At 38.5% G+C, this 17417-nt stretch overlaps 1 long non-coding RNA gene across 2 annotated transcripts in view; it reads right to left on the bottom strand.

Annotated features, from left to right (window-relative positions):
- The window catches only part of LOC147035092 (uncharacterized), a 260465-nt gene extending 248261 nt beyond the window's left edge, over positions 1-12204 (bottom strand). For both annotated transcript variants that reach the window (XR_015061343.1, XR_015061347.1), the window contains exon 1: positions 11826-12204. This is a non-coding gene — a long non-coding RNA (uncharacterized LOC147035092). The remainder of the gene's footprint in view (positions 1-11825) is intronic.
- Between the last annotated feature and the right edge of the window lie 5213 nt (positions 12205-17417).

Raw genomic sequence — 17417 nt, 5'->3', positions numbered from 1 at the left:
ATATCCTTCCCTATCAGTTCCGATCAATGCATTGAAATCCCCCAAGACTAGAAGAGAATTTCACCTGGGGCACTGATCAACCACCGACTCGAGCATGGCATAGAATGCGTCCTTCATGGTGAGATTACTCACCTCATTCGGAACATATACTGAGACCAGGGAAATGACACCCAAGGAGTGACCAATCCTAAGTCTCATAGTACGCTCATTACCCGGTGTTACCTCAATTATCATTGGAGTCAGCTTATTGGACACAGCTTCAGCAACTCCTTGGGCATGGCAACCATCAGAGCGACCAGACCAATAGTAGGTGTAAGCATCTGCCATTATTTCGCCACTATCCGCTTTCCGAACATCAGAGAGTGCTGCAATACCGATGTCCAAACGCTTGAGCTCAGATGATAACAGAGAAAGGTGATCATCCTCTCTTCGGGATAGGATATTCGAGGCACCCCCTCCCCCCCCCCCCGAAGGGACCACCTCAAGTTAAACCAAGGAGACTGCCGTCTGGTGGACGACACCTTAGCACCTCTCCGACATACACTACCGCAATCTGACCCGGGAAGGTTACCCCATGATTTCCCTCCTATCATCAAAGATTGGGGGTCCCGAAGGCTTTACTCCAATCCCCTCATCCGGTGAGCTGCCCTGTGAAGGGCAGCTGCACAGGAGGTACTGCCACAGAGTGGGTTTTCAGAATTTTTATTATGCTGTTGGAATGTTTTGCGGAATGAAGGGTTTAACGGTGGCCGGAGTGTAAATCCTGCCACCAAACTCCTAATAAAAAGTAACCCAACTGGAGGAGGACATCCGCAGGCACAGTCGGGCACTAGATATGGATGGCCGTTGGCTCACAAGGAGCTCCTCCACCCTTTGACAGGTTTTATTCTTCATCTTACTGGGTGTCTATATCATGCACCCTCCTCACCATGAAACTTGGTGGAGGAGACAGTTTGGTCGCCGCTAACCCAACCATGGAACAGGTTAGTACAGTTTTACATGGTACCTGTAGCAAGTCTCAGATCTAATCTGACCTGACCTGACAAATACTTACACATCTCCACATATATATTTTTTCCCCTGGTGTATCGGCTTCGATGTCAATCGGCACACAACACTTCAGCTTTCTACATCACCCGGAATGTACCGATCTTTAATATCATTCACAGTGAGTGAGTCAGTCAGTGAGTTAGTGGTTAGCATGAGCTGTATATAATATGAGTGGGGTATGCTTGCACATTGTGTAAGCACACTGACAATAAAAAATCAAATTCAGCTGAGAGACACGAGACAATGAGGAAGCAAGCTTCGTATGCTTACACAATGTGTTAGCACATGAACCGTGCGTGCTTCCCCATTACCTCGGGTCGCTCACCTGCATTTGATTTTTCATTTATTTATTTCATTTATTTATTTTAATTTATTTATATTTTCATTTATGGATGCTTTCTGACAGTTCTGTTATTTTTCCTGGTGGCTTCGATGTTATTGCCGATTAGCGACGGCCGTGTCACGGAGTTAACAGTGTGCGATGGCCTGCAATTATGGAGAGTCTGGTGGGAACCCGAGATAGCCCCCCCCCCCTTGTCGTCTTTTCACCCTGACCCCGGGCCGCAACAATATATATATATATATATATATATATATATATATATATATATATATATATATATATATATATATATATATATATATATATATATATATATATATATATATATATATATATATATTACATATATACCTGCACATATATTGAAATATGTGGAGCGTGACGAGCACTCTCTTGATCTCCAATGGACAAAGTCCTACAAGAAAGATTCACCTCCAATCCAGAGGCCTCAGCCCGGCGACTCTGTCAGACAAAGATTACATAGTCAACATCACATACACGTTCATTAAACGGAGCCACCTATCCGAATTTCGGGCTTGTTTGCCCTCACCAGGACGGCATTCCGTCCAATGGAGGTTATCCCCACACAGAGAGGGGGATCTGAGAGGATATTAAGGCTCTGTCACACCTTGAGGATTTAGCCAGCATATGCTGATGTATGAAAAATTTGTCTAAAACGCTGGCACACATCGAATACGTTTTGGTTAAGTTTGGTATAAGTCGTAATACGCTGGCATACGGCGTAGTACGCAGAGCTGTTGACAAATTTTAACATGCTTGAAATTTTTCGACGTATGCCAGCGTATGACTCACACGTTTCACATATGCTGGCCATAAGTTGTAGGCACGTTACGCGATCGTTGACACACGTCGACACACGTTACTTGTAAGTTATCCATAAGTCGAAACACGTTGAGGTAATGTTTAGCGTCAGTGTTCCAGCCTTTATGGTTTATTTATTTATTTATTTTCTTCGGCATGACGGTGATGTTGGCACCTTGATTTATAGTGCGGTTATAATATAATATAATTAATAGGCTGCCGCTCAACGATTTAAATCATAACTGCACTAGAAATCGAAGTGTCAACATCACCGTCATGCTGAAGAAAAAAAAATCATGGAGTCTGGAACACTGACGGGTTCCTCCTGTGTGAACCCCATTTTTATATACCAATTTCCCTAAACACTGCCAATATGCCATTATACGGTAGCTGTAAGTTAGTAACACTTTCAATAAGTTCTGTGTCCGTCCGGAAGACGTCAAATACATCTACATACGTCAATGTGCGTTGGAGATACGTTACATATAGGTTGAAAGCACGTTTATCATAGCTTCAAAGCACGTTACTCATAGGTTAGAAATAAGTGTCGGGTAGGCTAAACATTACCTCGATGTGCTTCGACTTATGAGTAACTTACAAGTAACGTGTGTTGATGTGTGTCAACGATCGCGTAACGTGCCTACAACTTATGCCAGCGTATGCGGAACGTGTGAGTCATACGCTGGATACGTCGAAAAATTTTCAACATGCTGAAAATTTGTCAACATACTCGGCGTACTATGACATGCCAGCGTGCTCTTAACATGTAAAAACTTACACATAACGTATTTGACGTGTGCCAGCATATTCGGCAATTTTTTTATATGTCGGCATACACTGGCTAAAACGTCAAGGTGTGGCAGCGGCTTGACACTTCGATGTCTGGTGCGGTTATGATTTGAATCGATGAGCCGCAGCATTTTAATAGGCTACGCCACCTGATCGTTGGCGATATGCTGCCGCGCGCTATGCATAAGATAGACTATCGTTGGGCATAGGTTATGAACGCCGACAACACGCTCAGCATTCGTTGGTATAAGTTATCTATTTGTTATCGAAACGTTCTGCATAAGTTACTAATACGTTATGAATACATCCAACTCGTTATGAATACGTCCAAAACTGGAAAAAAAAAACATCAATAGTTCAGCGTATGCCAGCGTTTTACATACATTTTGATACCTTGCCATACGCTGGCTAAAATGTCAAGGTGTGACAGGGTCTTTATTCTCCATGCAGTGATAAACAGCATCACAAATTGACGTTTGCTGTTTCACCATGTGTGCCCATGTACCCACACACAAACTCTCCTTTATTTATTTATTTTTGTTTCACAAACCTTCCTGAAAGTTCTCTGAATCCACTGTCATTGGTTTCATTGAAATCCATTAATCCGTTCTCAAGTTATAGCATAACAATTCCACATGGCTCCTTTTATCATATAGATTGTACGTCCGCCGTCTAATGTTGCACCACCATTCAACGGTTGGTGGTAGAAGCAGCTCACATCTTTGGATCTGAGTGAAACCAAGAGGGTAACAGAATTAACCTTTTAAAGTCCATTAAATAATTTAAATTGATAGATTAACTTCAACTTTTCCCGTCACTGGGGATGGATACTTTTGTGTTTGCTTTTCTCATCTGGAGGGGTACTTTTACAAGTAGATAATAATTCTCTCTAACATGAGCAACTATTCTTTTGTCAGGTTTCCTTATAAGCAAGACCACAAAGGTTTTTACCTGAAACCACATTGCCCTCTACATAAAACACTCCCTTAGGCCATAATAAATTTGCTATGAAGAGGTGACCAGGATGAAATGAATTATTCTTTGTGCCAGTATTGTGAGTTGCAAATGCTAATTATGAAGATCATTGGCTAATATTAATGTTGTTGAAGGGATGGTGGACATTCATGTGGTGTTTGTTTGGGATGTTCTGAAAGTATTTTTTTCTGCACGGTCTTTGGTTTATATAGTATATCATGACATTGTACATATATCACGGGTAGGATGACATAATAATACATTTATGTACTTTATCTGATTTTGAAGGATATCAGTAGATAATGAACATATGAACACAGTATGTGGGATATGAATCTGAGATCCCAGCAATATTTGTTAAATGCTCAGATAGGAATGCCATTACAAGCAACCCAAACGTTTTGTACCAAATTCTCAATGGCACCTGTAACTTATTCTTCATGAATACATTTCTGTTTTTGCTTTGTTTACATGTGCAAATTAAAAAAAAAATATATATATATATATATATATATATATATATATATATATATATATATATATATATTCAGTAATATTTAAAAGGTAATTAGATGCAAACATGTGTATGAATATTTTGCCATGCCAAAAAGTGAGACCAGTTTTATAACGTCACATATCTCAAACCGGCGATTTTAATGAAATCCACCAAGGTTGAACAAGTTCCCATTAACTTCTACACAAGCCTATCTTACCAAGCAGCCTTGAGTGATGGCATAATAAGCCCTCTCAGTATAAGGCAGCTCATATACCACTACATATCATTGGTCGAGAGCCTCCCTGTGCCTGAAGGCACAAAACTATTTAATATTACTTTATACGCTGCTGTGATTGCAGCAACCATTGTAATAATGCTTTGAATTCATGCACCTTATCACACTTGAATTTTTATGCACATACATATCGATTTAATCCTTGCTTATTGAATCACTGCTTTGAGCAACCATGCATGTTATAAGAATGTGTTCCCTTCCAAGGAACTTCAATGCAGGAGGAGGTTATTTGGCCCATCGAAGCCTGCTGTGTTATTGCCAAACTAGAGTTGTTTGTCTGTGCTCTATCCTATTTAAATAATGAGCATCAAGCAAGGAAGCAGCATGTACCATTATCGAAATCTTGTATGACTCATCCATCCATCCATTGGGACCATACTCTGTGAAGAGTGTTGGTGCTGCCGAAGCAGTCTCCTTGGCCATTGGGCACAATCCTGGATGGGTCACCACTCCGATAAAGGATACCAGCATGCTGGCACTCATTTCGCCGACCTCGGAAGGATGACAGGCAGAGTCAACCCCACCTGGTATTAATTCAACAGGCGAGTGGGATTTGAACTCAGAAACCTAGGATCCCAAGCCCACCACCCTAACCATTAAGCCAACACCAGGCTTTATAACTCAGTCAGGGTCAGAATCAAACCATTGATCAAAAAAATGTAGGGGACACTGTAACCATAATGACATTAAGTGTGATGAAAAAACATTACCCCACAGAGTCTGGTGTTTAACTTTGAAAAACGATTTTTCAACGAAAATGGACGGATTTGAGGGTCTGCCTGCTTTACTCAGTGGTACAATCAAACAATTTTACTACATTTTATTATAACCTTATGCACAGTATGCTTCTTTGCATAAACTATTCAATATGCTTAAATCAATAAACTATCTCAAGACAAAATAATTAACTGCACAAAATGAATAAACAGGTTAGGTGCAAATTTATTAAAGACATTAAATTAATTTTAAAATGAAAAGCAGAATGTAAATTCAGAACTCTGAGCATTATGCAATTTAATCATGAGATAATGAGAAGAGAGAAAATGGTATACGACAACCATCTATCATCCTGCCCTTCCTCCTTCATGATCCCATGGCCCTGGCTCATAATGTGCTCTCTGACCAGCATCAGATAAGGGAAGCACTGTCGGCCACTATCACGTGTTCCTGCAGGCTTGCTCAGCTGAGCCACATAATAATGGCCACAGTATCTGTGCGGCAGTCATTTGATCATCCAAGCCATACAAACAGGACCATTGTGATGGCCTGTCCTTGCCTTATTCCCAAGAATGCGATCAATGGAGATCATTCATCAAGCAGGGGCCATGCTGAACTTCCGATGCTGCTCTTTCCTGCCCTTCTCCGTAATGATTGGCTTCAAGGCATGCTTTTGCTCTCGCTCCCACAATGCATATAACCATTACCCATCATGCATTCTTTTTCCCTGCACTGATCTGGCCATTATATTTCCAGTATGATGACCAATGATTTTCTTCTCTTCTTACTGGCCTTTCTTTTCTCTCTGCCTGTACCAGTTTCTGTCTGTGTTTGCCTTGTTTCATTTGCATTCCCTTGTTTGCATATATTCTTCTCCCTTATTGTGCTGGATGTCTCTGTTTTGCTTCTTAATGGTGGTAATGCCTGTTTCTCCATCCCTTGCTTGTTGGTCTATGTCACTAATGTCCTTTGTCTGGGAGTTGTCCTCACCCTTTGTTGTCTCACTTCCATGAGTCTTGCCTGCATTAAAAAAAAAATGATTACGATATGGTCACACTGCACATTTAAAAAGAACGGCATTTACATTCTGGCACATGCTTCTCCTGACACCCTGTGTTATTGGAAGCAAGAAAGACTAATATGAAGTTACCAGTGAACAATTATCATGACAATAAAATTGCTTGTATTTGAGAAATGATTGCAGTCTCAAAAAGAAACACTTCTATAATAGCCACCATAACATACTCCATATCAGAACATGATTGGCTACTCATTCAAAATAATGAAAGCATTAAATATAAAAATATAAAATAAATTCAAGGCTGCTGGGAAAAATTTCTCTTTTGAAATTGATTTGAAAAAGTTTTGAAACCCTCCTGAGAAATAAAACTAAATGGCAATTTATCGGGTCTAAGTGCAGACTCACCAGACAGTCCCACTCGTTCTCAATTGTAATGCAGATTGTATTCATGAAACTGTGATTGTACCAAAGGTGATTGAGCGTTTGAATCAAAATTATCCAAATTAAGTCGTGAATTGAATCAATCTGTGCTGACGCTCATGTTTTCTCATAAAAAAGGACAATCATATCCTTTTTAATGCATTTCATTTTCAAAATGATTAATCCGACATGATGAATGCTGTTGAAAAAGTTATACAAACAAGACACTCGCAATAGTCCAAGATATGCCGATGTTTTATTTATTTTTCATTGCATGAGAGTATCCATTTATGAAGAAAATATATGAATGTATTATTTATTTTTATGCAACACTCGTTTTACTTTTTATTTTTGGCTTAACTTTGGATGATTATTCGTGTCTTGTAAAAAAAGTTTAAATTTTAAAATAAGTTTTTCACTCGATACTCCAGACCAAAGCTCAATAAGAGACAATATCACACTTTCTCTAGTTATTCAGAATACCGGCAGAAAAGGTAGATTCCAGGAAATAAAATATGTAATAATGAGAAATATCATAGCTCGTGGATGAAAAAAAATGTTAACATTCAAGCAATATGTGAGATAGACAAATGGAAAAAGTAAAAATTCACAATTAATTATTTTGTACGACGTAGTGATTCAATAATATTTTACTGAGGAGTTTGTATTATGAAACTTTAAGTGTCACATTTTTAATGTTAAAATAATCATATAATGTTAACAATAAAATATTGGTGATAATATTACTAATTAAATTTGCATTTAAATTAATTATTAAGGATAATTAGGAACATTTTATTACAATTAAAACAAAAAAATTAATAAATAACAGCGAATATTAAATCCATGTTTTAGCCACTTTTCCTGGTAGTGCAAACGAAAGCATGAACTACTCTTTCAATCGCTATCATTAGGAGCTCCATTAATGATACAAACATGAGATATGGAATCATATCATGTCTCCTGTTTGCTAATGTGCTATTTTTAATATCCTTATGTTTAGTTTGGCCCGTAGATACAGCCATCCCTATGACAGACCATGTTCACATACTGCCACCGCAATGGATGGCATGCATATACAACCACCCCTATGGACTATGCGCAGATACAGTCATTGCTCTGAACTATGTTCACACACAGTCAATGCTATAGACTATGTGCAGATAAAGCCAGCACGAATGGACTATATGCAGTTACAGACAAGGAAATTAACTATGTGACACAGCTACACTATAGACGACATTCAGCTACCACTCAAAATGAAATAACTTATATTTTTGTGAGATGGAAAATTAAGCATTCATCTTTCGTGTCCAAGGTGTCTGCTAAGATTTATGATGTAGACACAGCATTGGGTATTACCACTGTCAGGAGTCAACAAATATAAAAATACAAGCATACAAAATAGTTACCATTTGCGATGAGAATACTCTGTATATTTTGCCAATAAAAAATGATAAAAACAATGTTTTCAGAAGTCATGAGAGGTTTTTTCCCCCTTTCTTTTGGAGAGGTAAAATAATTTTATAACCGAGAATAAGAAATGACAGGTAAAAAATGAGGTATTGGAGTAATTTTGAAAACATATCAGAGGTTTGTCTCAGATTTAGATTCGCAGAGCAAATCATAAATATCATCAATTAATAACAAAGTGATACATTGTTAGGGGCAAATAGCACTTAGTTTGCCGAAAGTGGCTTTAAGATGAGGTGTTCAATCACTAAATACGTGGAAGTGAAACATGATAAAACAAGAGAAAATAAAGTACCAAGAACAGAAATTGAAAACAGTAATTTAAAACTTAGCTGCATATGAATTAGGGCAGTTAATCTGCAGAGTGGATTTACTGAAACAGAAAGTACGTCCTGAGGTTTCATGTAATACCAGAAATAGACCAGAAAGAGTTATCAATTGTAAAACATAAATAAAAGTACCAGTGCAGGAGGATGATAGGGATTTGTAAATTATTACATCAGAGTAATGTCAACAAGGGGGCATTCGAATTGCATGACATAAAATGTCACAAATAAGTGGCGTGAACTGGAATTATTACAATCTGAGTCATATTAAAATAAATCATTCATTACTGCTTATTTTGTAGTTTGGGTATTACCGTGATATCTCAGCTGCAAACTGATGTTTAATAATTAGCATTTTAAAATGTTTGTTGGTGAGGAAGGGCAGTGAATACTTTGCTGGTCTAATGTGATTTACTCTGACACATTTCCCATTCTTCTGAAGATTATCATGAGATTTTTGATAATTATATGATGATGATATTAATGAATATGAAGAAGAAGAGGATGACTGAAGTTAATCGAATTAGGTTATTTATTTATTTATTTTTATGCTGCCGGTGGCTGATTGGCTGCATCATTTTCTGGGGGCACAGCTGTGCCACTGATGTATTGCCCCGTACTGAGGTTTCATTACCATTCCCTGTTACATTACATTGCCCCCTGTTACCAGCATGCTGGTACTCATTTTGCCAACCTCAGAAGGATGGCAGGCTGAGTCAACCCACCTGGTGTTACTCCAACAGTGAAAGGGGCTTGAACTCAAGACCCCAAGATCTTAAGCCAGCCACCCTAACCATTAAGCCAACACCAGGCTTATGAAATTACGTAATCAAACAATAATGTGTTCACCATTGCTTTTGTCAGTCTCATTTGGAACTATAACAATTGAAATTTAATTCACAGTTTTATCCTTAGGTAAAAGTGAAATGGATCTTCCAAGTACTGAAATCCCAAGCAGAAGTATTAAAATGACTGATGTTTGTCTAAATTACCATTCAAAATTCAAACATTTGTTGGTGTCTCATATTTATGAAACTATATTTTTTGTATACATGATATTTTCCAAGTTTTGAGTCAGGAATAGTTATCCAACTTAAAAAAGAAAATTGTTTTCATGGGGCAATGTGATCAATGCAGTTGGCATCATTCTGGAGAGATGGATGTTGTTAATTCATTGAACACCAGTCAGCAGAGATCATCAACCTCTTTATCACTTCCTATTGAGTACTGCACCAGCAGCATAATGGTTAGGGCATCCTCTCTGAGTCAGTGGTTCAAACCCCTGCTGAGTCACACCAAAAACGTTAAATAAAAAAAAATTGTACGTTTTTCTTCCTTGTTTGATGCTCAGCATTTAAGAGGATAGAGCATGGTAAAACAATCCCCAGAAGACAATGACAAACCACCCAGAAAACCCTAGCCAAGAAACTGCTTCGGCAGCACCAACATACTGAATCGAGGATGGTCCTGTAAGACGACAGTTTATGTCAGTGATGCATTCCTGAAAGTGTGACGAATATCAACATGACAAAAATCGAAGTAATTTTCTCAGACCAACGAATGCTAAAAGCAGGGGATGCATTCCTCATGCCACAACTTCAGGTATTATATTTTGCTTTTTACCTCTGACATTACTCTTTTTTTTTTGATTACTGACAGTTATATTTAAGTACACATATGTATACATAAAAGAATATATTCTTCTCCCTCCTTCTTCAATAAACGTCAGCATATTTATAGATCGGAGGAAAACTTAATAACACGGCAACATCAAAATTTTTTGACTTTCGGCGATTTTGCGATTTCCAGATTTGGTACTTTTGTGATGTATTTTGGGGTCTTTATCAGTCTTGTAAGTTCTGAAAACGCTCGAGAATAAAAGGTATGGCTTTTAGAACAACGTAAGTGTGAGATGAGATGACGAATATTGAGAAGTGGTATTAATAACGTGATGACGTATTTGTGAAATGACATAAAAAGGGGCAACGTAAACCAGGATATTACTGTATATCAAAATAAAAAAACTGTGTACAGCATAATTATGGCCTTCCAAAGCCATAATTATGCCAAACTATATGTTTCCATTTCCGAACATTGCCATGCAGCTAACACTAACCCTTCCAAAGTTTGTTGATCAAATTTTAGAAACCACACCTCACTTTTGCTTTATGCCCCCAAAATATAATTTCACAATTTGCCAAAGTGACCAGTATACGATCTTTTCTCGTGTAGTCGGATGGGTTATTATTAAGTTAATATTTTGTATGAACTCTTTATTTTGAGTTTAGAAATCTGTGATGCAAGAATAAAATTATCAGACTAGTCTAATCAAATCCTTTCATATTTTTGTGTTAATTCTATAAACTAGTTTCTACCCCTATTTCCTGTCTAGTTATATTGAGTTTTAAGTTTCAAAGGCTTATCATCAAAGACCTTAAGAATCCAAGGTCAGGCAAAGTACTGCAGAAGTTTGGCAGTTCCAGGAAGAAACTTTCATTTTAACCAAACACTGGTTTCTAATCTTTATCGAATAGCAACACGAGCTTGAAAGAAACTTCTGTATCTGTGAGAGGATTAAAAATAATCACATTTGAAGAGATTTATTCGAAAAATTTTGCAAAAAGGCTCGGCAATCTTAAACCCAACGCAATGCAGCACTTGACGTGTTTCTTCTGCACAGGAAAACCAGTTGAAGAGTAAAAATCAAACACTTTGGCAAAAGCGATGTCAAATTAGAAAATGGCAATAGCAAAGGATAAGTATCCAATCACATATACTTTGCAAGGCATCAGCACGTCTCCTATTGATTTAACATTTGTCTCCTTTCCAGGCAACTTGTTATTTTTGTTTGTTTGTTTTTCTTGGTTATAGAAACTTCTGCCTTGATTGCTCTCACACAGACATATTGATTGCAATCGGATAAGATGTAAGACTGGAAAAAAGAAAGGAAAAAAGAAATTGCGCTTGCATAAAAAAAAAGTGTATGAAATCGAAATGAGCAGCGATCCCCGAAGCCGAACCGGCGTGATGCTTTTGCTCGTTTACTCCCTAGCAAAAAGCTCCTCGGAAAGGCAATTTAATGAACGATTCTCACTCACCTCTTATTTATCATGGAGCTCTCATCTTCACAATCGACAAGATAATTGAGACAAAATGTGCACCAACATTGCTAGTTTCTTCCATCGAATGCTCATGAATAATCTTCCAATAAATCTTCTTTGAAATATTGTGCATTGAATTTATTCCACTTTGCTTAATTCCTTGCTTTTTCTTTTTTCTAACATCATTCTGAAAAAAGGTTGTTTCTTTTAACTCTCATACAAATAGACTTGTGAACTCAGCCCCGGGCAGTTCTTCTCAATGTCTCTTCAACGCACAGGTCCAACTACTTGCTGTCCAGAAGGCATTCCCATAGGTTTGTCATCTCCTTGTGTGTCCGCCGATGCTCACGGTGCTTGCTTCCCCTCGAGCTTCTGAAAATTGTGCCGTGCTCTACATGAGGCAGCAGCAAAATAGCCCTAACAAACATTAATTTGAATGGAGGGTTTGTGATACAAAACTCAATTCACCAGCCTTAGGCCACATTATCTGTAGCACCATTCACTGACGCTCTGCCTGCTGAAACAAAACCAGTTTGTTCATAGAGTAAATGTCACCTTTCAGTCCTGTGTTTCTTGAAGTGGTCGTAATAGTCTTTCCTATCAGAAGTGATACTCTGCACTCTCATTTGCCATTCATTCAAAACACAATGGCACTCTATGTGACCACCAGCCCAAGGCACTTTCAGGTACTGTGAAGAGAGGCATTGTAAGGATGGGACTTTGAATGAAAAGCCTTTGCTGGTGGTCCATTTTTCAAAAACAGTATAGTTCTGAGGGACCAAAGACTCATTCAACTTTTCGAGTTTCTGTGGAAATATCAAATATATTTATCAATGTCTCTGAGGTGAATCATAAAAAAACCATGACCCCCTATTCACATATGTACTGTATGATCAGGCTCGCACGGCATTTTCATTCTGTGCGTTGAAGGTGTAAACTTAAAATAAAATAATGTCCTCATAGTGCACAATATTTATGCAAAAAATGTGTTGATGTTTTTGATTTACAGGAGAGTCTGATAGGATGGCACAGTTGTAGCATATGTTCCTCTGAGCTGTCTAGTCTGGGTTTGATTCACAACCTAACAATAAACTTGGATCGGTGGTGCTCAGGCAAAGCGTACCATCAGAAAGTTGGATGTCCCTCAGTTGGACCTAAGGATGGGAACCCATCAGCTAAAAATAGTTGATGGACATTAACGATCCACTGCGTCATTCCTGGAGAGTAGGCGAGGTATCGCTAGCTCGATGACCAAATTCCTAATTTTTGCCTGAATTTGACCAGCCAGTTCATGAAAGATTTGGGCCAAACATCCCCCATTGGCCGACCACACAAAAAGGTGGGAATAGAGTGGTACGGTAAATGTATAGTTGGGACAGGACGTGATTCTGACACATATATTGTAGCACATACTAATATTTACAATATGTGGAGCAAAATAATTACCACCTCACTTGTTTGAAGAGAAAATTAATTCATAATTACTTTGTCAATATTGTGAGTTCCCTTCAAAGTAATTTCAATGCAGGAGGAGAAACTGTGAGGTCCATTAAGCCTGCACAATACTTGCCAACTTATGGATGTTTGTCCATGCTGTATCCTCTCTAAATACTGAGCATCAAGCAAGGAAGCAGCGCAAACCATTTTTAAAGTCTTTGGAATGACTGGGCTGAGGTTCGAACCACAAAGCTCCCAGACTCAGAGCAGACACACGAACCATTACATCACCGAGTCTGGCGTGATATACCATTCTCCGTGAAAGAGGAATTAAATGCTCCAAAGCAGTCTGTGGGAAAATCAATGTCCTGGATTGTTGCAATTGCTGTGTCATTGTCATTTGGGTTAGGAATTCAGAATTTAGTCAGGGTACAGTCACACGATGGCCTACTTTCATTAAGATGCGTCACGGATGATTTAACATCTGTAGGCGAGTGCTAACCTTAAGGACAATTGACTAAATGCTCTCTCTAAAATGATTTACGTATTTCATGGAGCAATACCCATGCCAGTGAAGCAGCAGATGGACAGTTTTGAGTAAAATCGAATAAAACAAACAAACAAACAAACAAGAATATCAATATCAATTCACTTTGTAGTTACGCAGAAAAAAAAACCCGGCAAAACAACACGACTTGAGAGCACAAGACATGGAGGATGTTGTGTTGCAGTGTTGAAGACAAACATGCTTGGATCATCGAAGAGACTCGATTTATTTATTTATTTTTTTAATTTATCTTTTTCTTTTGCTCTTTCATTTTGTTTGCGTCTACGGAGAGGTAACCTCTTGCAAATTGTTTTTGTGAGGTTCACTTGGCTTCACCTGGATGGATCTGAGGTTACAGGAAAAGCAGCCGAAACCCCAATCATATCCAGGTTCCTCCTGATGACTCCATCTTGGCCTTTTCAGGTTCTCCCTGATGGCTCCAATGCTGTATTTGGTGTTTTATTTGATTCCATGTATTAAAGTGGAGTTTGGAAGCCATATCGGACATCATCTTCAACCAGGGTAAACACGATGGTTAAACAAAATCCCACAAATGGAAGCCCTGGTCCGTGTGCTGCAAAAATTCAAATTGAGTTCCCTGACAAGGAACTTCAACAGTTAGACCCATGAAGCCTGTGCAATGGTTGTCAACCTATACTTGTTTGTCCGTGCTCTATCCATTTTAAATTCTGAACTTCAGGTTAGTCTAGTGTTTCTACACTACGTCTTTCACTGAAATATTAAAACGAACCTTTTCTCATAAATTTCAGTTTGGATGACATTTCAGGTGTAATACGTTTGTGTGACAAAACCTTCAAAATAATGGAATGCAGCTTGTCTTGGAAACTGTCACATGATGCTTTGTTCCATCGTTAATGTATCACGTGACCTGTATTGGTACACTGTATCAGTAACTGAACAAAGCAAATTTACTTGAACATGAACAACTTTAAGCACACAGCGTTTGTACTAATAATGATGTGATAGACAAAAGGAATATATGTATATGGGCGATGAATGGACCTTGATTTATTAAACTATGGTTTGAATAACTTGCATTGCTTATTTTTTAATACAGTCTATGGAATTAAAGGGTGACAAAAAAATTAAGCAAATAGAACGGCAATCGGTAGAGCCCGTACCTCCGCCACCTCCGCCAAGCTGAACAGTTTACAGTTTCTTTCCCACTGATAGGTCAGGTCTGAATCCAGACCTTAACCAAAATCGATTTGGCTTGTTCTCGTCATCTAACCAACTCGTCCACAACTGTTTGAGATATCATGCTATACATCGTATTTTTTCTCAATGGTGATGAATCACTTAAAAAGGTAAAAAAAAAAAAAACTTCTCGGTTCTGGATCCAGATCTTCAAGACAATCGAATCAATCGGTCCTTGTTTGTCACACTCCCAACCTTTCCACCAAGTTTCGTCCGAATCCGTCCATAAACTTTTTGAAATATTGTGATATTGTGCTATGCATCATTTTTGGCCCTATCTCTAAAGAGTGAAGAATCACTTTAAAAATTCTCCTTTCCAGATCCAGATCCTGATCCTCACCAAAATTGAATAAATTCATCCTTTGCACACACACACCCAACCTGTCCACCAAGTTTTGTCCAAATACAATCATAACTTTTTGACATATCTTGCTCACAGATAGACAGACAGACAGACAGACAGGCAGAGGTGAAAACACAACCTCCGTCCACCTTGGGTGACAGCAGTTGGGGGAAATGCAAACATTGGACGCACGTTCAAACAAGATCTTAAGAAGGAGGTGAGTAATGGAAGAGTAAATGAGATTGTGGGTATGTATAGGAGAGGAAATGAGATGGCGTTTGAGCTGAAACCCCGAAGAGCTGAGTAAAGAGTGTAATTGGACAGAAAGGGGAGGGGGCAGGAGCGATTACACAAGGAAAAAAAAATGAAGTCGGTGGAGGTGAATAGACAGCCTGGACTTCGTGTTCGACCTGGGATTGTGAGGAGTGTAGGGAGGCAAGTGCAAGAGGTGAAAGACAAGACGACATGTGATGTACAAGCAAAACTGAGAAGCCACAGACTTGTCTATGGTGACAGATAAATAAGGCCCTGCGACTCAACCTCATGATAGGTTATTTTCAGTGCTTTTGGACGGTACAGTTCTCTTCCAATTCTCAAAATAATGACGTCATTTTCTTCTTGCACCACATTCGTTTGAATAATTGGTTTGTTTTCCACCAAAGAGGTAAGAACTTTAACAATGAAAAAAATTCAGCACATAAAAATCGAAATCATTAAAACACAAGAGAATAAGATTGAAGCAATGTGCCTATCTCGACGGACCGGGTGATCTTTAAATGCCCCAAACTGCATGACAACTTTCCCCTGAATGTATTAGCCATGAAGACTGAACTGGAAGGTTTTAAAAACATTTTACATATAGTCAAATTGTGCAACACTTGCAAAAATTAGTCAGGATTTAATAAATGTACATCATTTATAATGCTCACGGCTGCATTCGAGCACGTTCCACTAATTTCCAGCAGTCTATGAATGAACATTACACATACATTTAATTTCACTTTACAAAGGCTTCATGCCCTTAACTACGGAATGGAAACTAGATGAGGTCGTTCGAACCGATATCTGCCAGGATGTGTCCATGAAAAAAAAACACCCGAGTGGAAATCAAATACATCCCGCAACACGAATGCCATATTTCTGCCAACTCTTAAGAAAAAAAATACTTTTCATAATTATTCAAAGGCGGCACCCGGCTGCTGCTTGAATCATTTTTTGGAGGCACCAATACGAGGCTGGTGTGGTTCCCCATGTATAGGTAAGGGCAGGAATTTGGAAAATTGCCAGAAAGCCAACACATAATGAAAGCCACTCTCTCCTCTTTACGCCATTTCCCATTAGGTTGAGGGTGGCGGCTCTTAGAGCATGTACAGTTGGCCCACGTCTTTCATGAACCAGTGATTGGAGTGGGTTCAGGCATGAATGTTGGAATTTCGTCAAAGTGACATCTATAACTCACCCATTCTTTGTTGAAAGACACCGTGGGATCATGAATATCCACCAACAAATGCTTGCAGGAAGATCCACAGCTTAATGTCCATCCAAGGGTCAGTGTTACCTGTGATGCAACAGCCCACATGTGAAGCACCAATGTGACAGTTTATAGTCAGATCAGGAATCAAATCAGGACGAAACAGCTCAAATGTAGGTATGCTACCTTTGCACTATTCTGCCATCCCCAATTCGTATCACGTTTCCAAAACATCTAACTTTAAATAATAATCAAAACATTAGTACCTGATATATATATATATATATATATATATATATATATATATATATATATATATATATATTTCTATATATATGTATGTATATACACACACACATACATATATTTGTATAAAAGCCCTTCAAAAATGACGGGTTGGAATCATTTTATTCGAAATATTCCGACTGGAAGATATGATGTTTTGAAGCAAGTAAAAGCGTTATTTAAAACACTACATGTACAAATGTTACCATATTTTCTTTATCTTCAGGTTCCTTTCAATTTGAGGGTACAGCCTTGTGAGCGTCCCAAACCCTGAAGCCTCGGCCTAAT

This window comes from Eptatretus burgeri, chromosome 1, assembly GCF_056783735.1.
Source record: "Eptatretus burgeri isolate ZD-2024b chromosome 1, Ebu_testis_v1, whole genome shotgun sequence".
Taxonomy (NCBI): domain Eukaryota; kingdom Metazoa; phylum Chordata; class Myxini; order Myxiniformes; family Myxinidae; genus Eptatretus; species Eptatretus burgeri.
The sequence above is the reverse complement of the archived record's forward strand: the minus strand, read 5'-3'. Positions and strand labels throughout refer to the sequence as shown.